General features: G+C 41.3%; 1 non-coding gene across 1 annotated transcript; it reads left to right on the top strand.

The window, feature by feature from the left end:
• The first annotated feature begins 9625 nt into the window (after positions 1 to 9625).
• LOC133781094 (small nucleolar RNA R71) lies at positions 9626 to 9732 on the top strand. The gene has a single exon (XR_009869890.1). It is a non-coding gene; the product is annotated as a small nucleolar RNA R71 (small nucleolar RNA).
• The last annotated feature ends 1125 nt before the right edge of the window (positions 9733 to 10857 follow it).

Raw genomic sequence — 10857 nt, 5'->3', positions numbered from 1 at the left:
AAGTATATTATAATATCAAAGCGAATCCCTTTTACACCGCAAGCAGTAACTGCTTGGATGTAATTGTTCAAATAAAAGTAAAAGCTGCCCATGCAGCAAACCAAAAAATTATATTGTTTTTACATCACAACCCGTAGGTCGTGTAGTTAAAAAAGAAAAAAATAACATAAAGAGAAAAAACTAAGGAGCTGGAGGATCCTAGGGAAGATTCTGGTCAATAGCACCCGCAGCTTCGTTATCTGCACCGTCCATCCCAGCGACCAGTGAGATTTCGGGGGAGGCAGGGACCCTTGATCTTTCTTCTTCAGCCAGCTGGGCAGCGCAGCGAGCAAGCTCGGCATCCCTCGCACTCTCGGAAAGATAGTCGAAGTTGGCACCCTAATTGTGCTTCCAGAAATCATAGAAGCACCTCAGGGTGGCATTCTTGTACCTTTCCAAGTTTTCGGCGTTGGTCTTCTCCAACTCCTCAACCCGACCCTCCAGAGTTGTGGTCTCCTGCTTGCTCACGAACAAGTCTAACTTGAGCTGTTTAGCCGCTTTGAAGTTAAAATGGTTGGACTCCTTGTATTGGTCCCTCTGCTCGCGGGCTTTCTCCAAAGACTTCAGCTTCTCCTCCAACTCCTTAGCCAGTTGGGCCTTTTCCTCAGCCACCGCCACCAGCTGATTAGCATGTCTGGCCTCAACAGCTTTGAGTTCATCCTCGTGCCGTTGCTCCGAAGTCCTGGCCTGCTCGGTGACAGTACCCAGGCGGATGCGGTCGGCAGTAAGGGTTAGCATGGCCTGCAGTCATAACAAAAGTTAGACAAACGGTAAACTAAAGAAGACCTGTTTCCACAAAATAAGATGGCTTACACTGGTGAACTCGTTCAAGGCACGGTTCAAGATTGGGTCAACCTCCATCGACTTTGTAGCAGCCATTGCCTCTCAACAGCAATTGTGCTTCGCAATCTTGGTGTAACCTATCCTTGATCAGCTTGAAGGCGCGACCAACCATCAAGTTCCCGGTTAAAGTAGGATCAACCTGCTGAGGTTGGTCAGACGGGGCCGTGGGAGAAGGAGTCAACCCGGCCGCAGCAGATGGAGTCCGCTGCTCGCGGGGAGAAGGTGGAGTCGTGGTGGCAGAGGGTCTATCCTCCGAAGGGCCTATGTTTTGGGCCTTCTTCGCATTAGGAGATTTGCTGCTCTCCCCAGGATGTCTCTTACTGGTTTTCTTCTTGCTTGGAGGAGCCGCGGCAGCCTCTGGAGCGCTGTAGAGGTCGAATACATTGGCGGAGTCCATGTCTGAAAAGAAAGAACAAATTTGAACAGTGAGATAGCATGAATGACTAAGTACATTACATCAGAAAAAGAATTAAAAAAGGATTGCAAAGTCAAATACCCGAGCTATTATTACTGGTCGCTACACTACAGACTCCAATAGTCTTATACTCATTCTTTGACATGAAGAAGTTTGGCCCTAAATTTGGAGCATATTTAAAATTGTCGTCCCTGTCAAAAAGATGACAGGGAATTGGAAAATTTTCTAAAAGCAAAATAACTATACCATTTTCATCCGATGAATCGTTAGAGAGGTCGACAGGCTCGGTGGCCTTCTTCTTTCCTTTCCCCAAGGGGGCTGAGGGCCTCTCTATTGGAGAAGTGCCAGCAGGTTCCCTGATCGTGACCCTAGTCGGTCTCCTCCATGGAGGTGACATTAGAGGTTGCTGCTCGGGATCCTCCTTGGTGCAGGCACTCCCTGATGAGGGCCTCCTCGTGTCTGGTTGAGGGGCCCAGAGGCCGACCAACCTAAGGTTAGCCTCTGTAACCAGATTCTTGACACTCTTTTTAGCATTAGTCATGCTGGCTAAGAGCGCCGATCTCAACTCCATGTCCGAAGTTGGGTTTGGTCGCAGCCACGGGCCTGGAAGACATCAACAGTTTAAGACATTGTGGAGGAAAACACTAAGTGAAGAAGTCAGCCAATGGTATGAAAGTTTTACCTCCTCGTGCGAAAGCCAGGTTGTCCGCGACCATGTCAGTCGTGAGGAAGTACTCTTGGTAGTACCTCCCCACGTTTGAGATGTGGGTTATGTCAGTCAAGAAGGTTTGCCCGGTTTCCTGATGACAGAAGTGGAAGAACCTCATGCCTTCTTGGTTGAGATTAGATTTTAGGTCGAATAGGTAGTTGACCTCATGAGGCGATGGCACGAGCCATTTCTTTTTATTGTACAAGATATAGAGTGCAACAAGCATCCTATATCCGTTTGGGGTTATTTGAAAGGGGGCAACTCCAAAATAGTTGGCCACCCCCTGAAAAAATGAGTGAAGAGGCAAGGTAGCCCCTGCCTCGATATGAAACCATGACCAGGCGCTGAAGGGGCCTCCAGGCATAATTACCCTTTGGTCTGGGTTGGGTTTAACTAGGGTCACCCCTGGGAGACCGTATTTCCTTAAGTAGTTGGCGATCATTCTAATCGTCACCCTACTTTCAGAGACTACATACCACTAAACATCTGGCTGAATGGCATGTCTAGGGCGGGCATGTCTTTGGATGTTTGGGTCGGGAGCATTTTCATCTCGACCACTGGTCGAGGGAACATCATCCAAAGCAGCAGGCTAATGAGAAGGGTCGGAGGTTTTCCTTTTCTGGGCCTTGGTTTTGGTGCGAGCCATATTTTGGGTCAAGACTGGGGAAGTGTTTGGATTAGTATGAGAAAAGGGAATTTCAGGTATCAATGATGAGGGTTGTTCTTCATCCTTGAGCAGTTGAGCTAGCAGATCATCGTCGATGGGTCTTTCTCCTCCCCACGGGACTTGCATGTAAACTGCAAACAGACAAAGGAGGAGATAAGACGCACAGCCTGGGAGCTTATGTTGAAAGTTGGAATAATGTTGCTCGCGTCTACGACCAGCAGCATTCTAACCGAAACACTAAGTTTTATGCGAACAGTTTGAAAAACGGATCAAAAAGTGAAAGTAAAAAGTTTTTCTGGAAGAAAAACCCAGTTTTTCAGCTAGCCTAAAAATCGAATTTTTACTTCGATTTTACGCCCTAAACCCATGATCCTAACTATCAAACTGATTCATAACTTCTACAGAGCAAAACTACACTACCCTATCAAGAATCAAACAGTATATACAAAATCCTCACAAATTTCTACCCAAGAACACAAAAAGTTTCAGAACACAAAAACACTATGCATGGCATCTCAAAGGGTTTAAACGTCGAAGAAATTTACCTGGATAAAGATTGGAGATTCTGAAAAGGAATAACTTTGGGTTTGCAAGCGAAGGACCCTTAGCAAAACGACTGAAGACCTTTGAAGTTTCGGGCTCTGAAATGGAGTTCTTGAGAGTTCTTGGCAAAGAGATGGCGTGTAAAGAGTTAAAAGAAAAATGTGAGGATTATTTATAGAAGCTAAGATGTGTTGAAAAAGGGTAATCATTATTTACCTTTTTCAAGGCATGGGGGAGTGTAACAGCCATCAGAAAGGTTACTTGAAAACTGAAAAGGCATGATTGGACGTGATTAGGTCACAGTTTTCAAGAACGCACGAGAGGCTCTGACAGATTTCGTGGGGCATACGAAAAGTTAGTTTTCTAAGTTTACTTATTGTTGGTCACAATAAATAAGCTTGGGGGAAAATGTTTATCCAAAAAATAGCTGTTGATGACGTGGCAAGGATTTTCGACACGTGGCAGAGATATTGCTCGCCTATCGACCAACATTATTTCCACATGAAAATATCAAGTTTTATATACGACCAGACTGGTCGTATACTCCGTTCATTTATGTAAAGATATGTACAGTTGTGATGATATCCGAGAATATCTCTTCATTATGACCTATAGATCCGTTTATTACGGATAGATATTATTTCCTAATTCATGTAACCTTTCTTGAGCCTATAAATACACAAGAAATAGCTCAAGGAAGGGGTCGATCTTTTTCTTTCGAAATTATATTACTATTATCCATCGTTGTATTGTTTTCTTCTTCTAAGGTCTGTGAAACTCAGGAACCCTAGTTCTTTGATCACACCTTTGAAGCTCAATACTAATAATAGTGTCAAGTGGACGTAGGTTATTACTAATTACTGGGGCCAAACCACTATAATTCTCTGTGTTCTTTATTTTTCCATTAGATCGTTTTCTCAAGCTCTATATTACTTTTCTGTCGTTTTCTAGACTCCGTGTCGTTGACCAAAATCAGGGTCAACACTAGAGACAACACAAAAATAAAAAGGAGAATACAAATAAAATACACTAAATGGAACACAAATTTAAACTTTATTACAAAGACTCATTCTTATATGAGAAACATCCCTCTAGTAAATGTCATGTTTTAAATTCCAAAGATGTGACTTCACCAACTCAAATGATCAATAAAAGTTCAAAAAGTTGTTTTCTCAACTCTCACAACTCACCAAGAAATGAAAAACTTTAAACTTGAAATTTCTCTCAACTATTTGTGTTAACAACCAATTTATCACATGTTTGGAAAGTGCACAAAAGAAATCTAAAAATCACTTCTTAATAGCTAAACATAGTAAGAACTGACTCAAACCAACAAGTTATACTTCTGCTTGGATAATTTTGAGAAAATTTGACTTAAAAATTCAACAAGACAATAATGTTTTCCAAATGAATGCTAATGACACAACAATAAGATTTTTCAAATGAAAGCTAATGCATGCTCACCACCCCCAACCAAAAATCATACAGTGTCTTCAATGTCAAAATGAATAATCAATGAAAAATGTAAGGAAATAGAACACCTGGATGATGACCATCTCCATGAGACGAGAGCAAAAATAGCATGGTAACAATACCCCAAAAAAAAATACAAAAACGAAAAAAAACATACCAAAAATAAAAGAAAGACAGAAAAATAAAAAATAAAAAGAACAACAAACCATTTAGAACTTCAGAGTGTATAAATTGGGTCCTTAAGAAGGACCTCTTCAACATGACTCACACTCTCAATATAATTCTTTAGTCTTTGGCCATTGAATCAAAAAATTCTCTCATCGGTTGGGTCCTTGACTTCAACAGAACTGTTGGGAAATGCTTACTTCACAATAAATGGACCAGTCCATCGCGATCGCAGTTTACCGAGGTGCAAGTGCAAGCGAGAATCATACAGATGCACTTTCTGATTTGGCTCAAAGTTCTTTTGCAGGATTTGTTTATCGTGAGCAATTTTCAATTTCGCTTTATAAATCCCAGAATTTTCATATGCATCATTTCTCAACTCCTCAATTTCGAACAATAAGAGTTTGCGATTGATACCTGCGGCATTCAGATGAAAGTTTAGGGCTTTGATAGCCCAATACACTTTATGCTCGAGCTTGATAGGTAAATGACAAGCTTTTCCAAAGACAAGCTGATAGGGAGACATCCCAAGAGGGGATTTGAAAGCAGTGCGGTATGCCCAAAGAGCGTCTAGAAGACGTGTAGACCAATCTTTGAGGTCGGGATTTACCGTCTTTTCCAGAATGTGTTGAATCTCCCTATTGGCTAACTCAGCTTGACCATTAGTTTGTGGATGATAGGCATTTGAAACTTTATGAAGTACACCATACTTGCACATAAGAGCCTCAAAGGATCGATTGCAAAAATGAGTGCCTTGATCACTGATGATAGCGCGAGGAGTACCGAACCTTGATAACACATTTTCTTTCAAAAATTTGACAACTGTAGCATTATCATTGGTTCGACATGTCACAGCCTCGACCCATTTGGAAACATAATCCACAGCGAGAAGAATGTAAAGGTAGCCAAAAGAAGGTGGAAAGGGCCCCATAAAGTCTACCCCCAACAATCAAATATTTCAATAACAAGAATTGGGTTTAAGGGCATCATGTGCTGACGGGATAAGGAACCTAACTTTTGACACCTTATACAAGAAAGATAGAAATCATTGGTGTCTTTGAACAAAGTGGGCCAGTAAAGGCCGCATTGTAAGATTTTTGCAGCGGTTTTCTTCACAGAGAAGTGGCCACCACAAGCATCATTGTGGCAAAAATTCAGCACACTAGACACCTCATCATCGTGGATGCATCTTCGCATGATTTGGTCGGGGCAATACTTGAATAAGTATGGGTCATCCCAAAAGAAATTGCGCACCTCGACCAGAAATTGCATTTGTCCTATGAACTCCATTCAGATGGGAGTTCACCTGTTACTAAGTAGTTTACAATGTGAGCAAGCAATTGTTCATCGGGGAAATCATCATGAATAGGTGGACCATCAGCGGGATTGCTGAATTCAAGTTAGGACAAGTGGTCCGCGATGACATTTTCAACACATTTCTTGTCTTTGATTGTTATATCAAATTCTTGCAAGAGAAGGATCCACCGTATTTATCGCGCCTTAGCATCCTTTTTGGAAAGGAGATACTTAAGGGCGGAGTGATCTGTGAAGATCGTAATAGGTGATCCAATCAAATAAGAGCAGAATTTGTCAAGAGCAAAGACAACGGCAAGCAACTCTTTTTCAGTAGTGGAATAGTTCATTTGAGAACTATTGAGAGTTTGGCTTGCATAATAGACAATAAAGGGTTTTCCCTCCCTTTGTTGTCCTAGCACAGCTCCCACAGCAAAGTTTTTTGCGTCACACATGATCTTGAAAGGAAGGCTCCAATCGGGTGACTGAATGATGGGAGCGGAAGTGAGTGAATTGACAAGCGTTCGGAATGATTCCTCACACTTAGGTGTCCATTCAAAAGTGACATCTTTGGCTAGGAGGTTCCTTAGCGGACGAGCAATCATTGAAAAATTTTGTATGAACCTCCTATAAAAACCAGCATGACCAAGGAAGGACCTAATGTCTTTGACAGTCTTAGGAGTAGGCAGGTTAGAGATAGGTCGACTTTGGATTGATCAACCTCAATTCCTCTTTCAGAAACAATGTGGCCTAAGACTATGCCAGAAAATACCATGAAGTGCCATTTCTCCCAATTGAGTACAAGTCCTTTCTCAATGCATCGTTTTAAAATAGCTTCAAGATGAAGAAGTTTCTCAAAGGAGTTTCCAAAAAATGTTAGGTCATCCATGAATACTTCCATTGATTTTTCAATCATGTCACTAAAGATGCTCATCATGCATCTTTGGAAAGTAGCTGGTGCGTTACACAAGCCAAATGGCATACGCCGAAAAGCAAAAGTGCCAAAGGGACAAGTGAAAGTGGTCTTATCTTGATCCTCTAATGCAATCTCAATTTGATAATAGCCAGAATAGCCATCAAGAAAGCAATAGAAAGGATGACCAACTACACATTCAAGGATTTGATTAATGAATGGGAGTGGAAAATGATCTTTGCGGGAGGCGGCATTTAATTTTCTATAATCAATGCACATGCGCCACCCTGTCACCGTTTTTGTGGGGACAAGGACCCCTTTTTCGTTTTGGATAACGGTGACACCAGATTTTTAGGGTACGACTTGAGTAGGACTGACCCATTTGCTATCAGCTACTGGGTAAATAATACCAGCGTCTAGCAATTTCAAAACTTCATTTTTAACAACTTCTTTCATTGTGGGGTTCAGTCGCCTTTTAGGGTCTCTTCGAGGGATAGCCTCGTCCTCCATATTGATTCGATGGGAGAAAATTAAAGGGCTAATACCTTTGATATCAGCAAGCGTCCAACTTATTGCAGATTTATGCGTTCGCAGTAGCTCGAGTAACTGCAATTCTTGAGAATTTTGAAGGTTGGACGAGATGATAACTGAAAAGGTTTCACCGTCTCCCAAGAAGGCATGTTTCAAACCCTCAGGAAGTTGGGTCAATTGAACAATGGAACCTCTTCAGCTGAAGTTTTTGACTGTGCCCTCTTTTGAGGTAGCTCTTCAAAGCGAGCTTGCCAAAACTGAGTCCTTCTATTGCATGAGTCTATGCGATCTGATATTGTAAGAGTAGACTCAATAGAACTGGGACTTTCGTTGTCAGACAGAAGGAGGAGTTCATCAAGATTATCAAAGTTGCTTCACAATTGAACCTCCTCGGGAATTAAATAGTCAATCATGAATGTTTGATAGCATTCATCATCTTCTCGAGGTTGTTTCCCGATGTGGAAGATATTGACTTCAAGAGTCATGTTTCCAAAAAATATCTTCATTAGACCGTTCCGACAATTGATCAAAGCATTTACTGTAGCAAGGAATGGTATTTCAAGGATAATAGGAATTTTAGACTCCATGTTTACCACACATTGGGTATCAAGAATAAGAAAATCCATGGGGTAATAGAATTTTTCAATCTGAACTAACACGTCCTCAACAATACCCCTAGGCTTGTGGAATGGTCAGCAAGCTATAACAGAATAGATGTTGGCTTCATTTCTCCAAGACCAAGTTGTGAGTATACGGAGTAAGGCATGAGATTTACACTCGCACCAAGATTAAGTAAGGCTTGGCTGACTTCATGGGTTCCAATTTGGCAAGAAATGGTGGGACAACCGGGATCTTTGTATTTCGGCGGTGTCTTTTGTTCAATCACTGCACTCACTTGCTCAGTCAAGAAAGAAGTCTTCTTGACATGGTGCTTCCTTTTTGCAGTGCATAAATCCTTGATGATTTTGGCATAAGCGGGCACTTTTTTTATGATGTGAAGCAAAGGAAGATTAATCTTCACTTGTGTCAAGTGCTCAAGGATTTTAGCTCGGTTATCAGGAAGTTTCCTAACAGGTTTTAAAGCTTGGGGAAATGGTACTTTTGGAGAGGCATTGAGGGTGGATTTTCGGGAATAACTTTCGGAGTACTGGGAGAGTTGGATTTTATGGGTGGGTCTTGCAAAGTCTTACCACCTCTAGTCGTGATGGCATTTACTTCCTTGACATTTTGATAATTAGAATTTGAAAATTGGGCCATGTGTTGGCCTTGCACATTGAATTTCTGTTGGGAAGGAAGTTTGCCTTTTCCGAAATGGCCAAGGATTCAGTCAATTTTGAGAATTGACATTTCATTTCCTTGATTTCTTCCATCATTTGGTGATTCAGTTTGGATTGTTCCTCTATGAATGCATGAAGAGTATTCTCGAGAGAATTTCGTTGTGGATGAGCATTGTATTAAGGTGCAGAATACGCCTTTGATGGTTGAACTTGTTGCTCATTTCTCCATTGGCCTCCAGACGATTGAGCATGGTTAGAATCTCTCCAACTGAAATTTGGGTGATTTCTCCAACCAGGGTTGTACATATGAGAGAATGGCTTGTTATATGCCCCTAAGGCATTGCATTGCTCCTCATAAACCCCCCTCATTTCATTCAAAGCTAAGCAGTCCTTAGCTAACTGCTCTGTCCCTCCACAAACAAAGCAAGGTTCTTGCAGTTCCGCTTGAGCGATCATGTGTGGTTTTTGGCCATTTTTCGTCATTAAGACCTCAAATTGCTTTTTCAAAGCTTCGAGTTGGGCCTTAACACTATCCTCTTCTTGAAGTTGATAGATCCCAGATGGTTTGTGCCGGTTGGTGCTATCAGTAGCACTTGGACCAGTCCAGGTGTGAGACTTTTTCGTGGTTTCTTCGAGATATTCAAGAGCATCGTCTGGCTCTTTTTCTAGGAATTCACCATTGCATAGCATTTCTACAAATTGGCGCTCACGACTCGTGAGGCCTTCATAGAAGTAACTGACCAAACGCCTGTTCTCATAGCCATGGTGCAGGCACTGATTTAATAGATCTTTGAATCTTTCCCATACTTGATAGAACGTTTCATTGTCCTTTTGGGAAAATGTGGAAATCTTTCGTTTTAGACTGTTGGTCTTATGGCTAGGGAAGTGTTTCAAAAAGAAGGATTTGGTCATTTCCTCCCATGTTCCAATAGACCTTGGTCTCAAAGAGTATAACCAGCTTTTGGCTTTGTCCTTCAAGGAGAAAGGGACGAACTTTAGTGGCACAGAATCGACATTTTCGGCTCGGTTATAGAATGTGACTACTACCACCTCAAATTCTCTGATATGCACGTATGGGCTTTTGTTTTCCATTCCATGAAATGGGGCAAGAGTTGAATCATGCCAAATTTGAAGTCTAATGCGGGCATATTAGGAGGGAAGATAATGCATGAAGGCGTGGAAGTGCAAGTAGGATGGAGGTAGTCATTGAGAGTTCTTGGTTGGATTTCATCATTGCGAGCCATTGCGAATGGATTATTATCAGCAAAAGTTTGTGGAGAAGTAGGATTGGTGGAAGGAGTTCCGGAAGGAGTGGTGGATGAATTGGAAGAAGTGTCACTAGAAGTTTCGTGATGATTCATCCACTCTCGAAAATCAGAATTAAATTTATTATTTTTTATTTTCTTTGCTTTTTTTTTATTTTTTTATTTTTTTTTTGTTAAACTTGTTCCCATGTAGATTTGGAGGTTTTGGGGTGATCTCCAACACCTTACTAGAACTCCCCGAGGTTACTGAATAAGTATGGTGGATCACAAATCAATCATTTCGACCAGACAACCTTCAAGCAGAGTGAAATTGCTTATTTTGACAGAACAAGCTTGGTTTTCTTATAGTAATAAGTTCAACAATGTAATAGTGCAAAGGTTGATGCTCGAAATGTTCCCAGGCCGATTGGGAAGGTTGCCAAGGTACCGCTTTAGACCCACACTTGCCTAGACAGAACTCCCCGAGGTTCCCAGGTAAGTGTGGAGGGTAACGCTATCACAAACCTTATTTAACAACCAATCTTTCTAGACAGAACAATATCGGTTTCTACCATTTGTAATATTACACAATTGTTCCCAATACTAAGCATTTTATGATCGAATTTTTATGAACAATTTTATGCAATTTTATGTTTTTTTTTTTTTTCTTTTTTTTTAAACCTAAATTTTATGGAAAACTAAGGCAAAGAAAAAGGAAAAGCCTAAACTAAGCAACAAAATAAAC

Source organism: Humulus lupulus, chromosome 5 (genome assembly GCF_963169125.1).
Source record: "Humulus lupulus chromosome 5, drHumLupu1.1, whole genome shotgun sequence".
NCBI lineage: Eukaryota > Viridiplantae > Streptophyta > Magnoliopsida > Rosales > Cannabaceae > Humulus > Humulus lupulus.
This window is presented reverse-complemented; position numbering and strand designations above follow the sequence as displayed.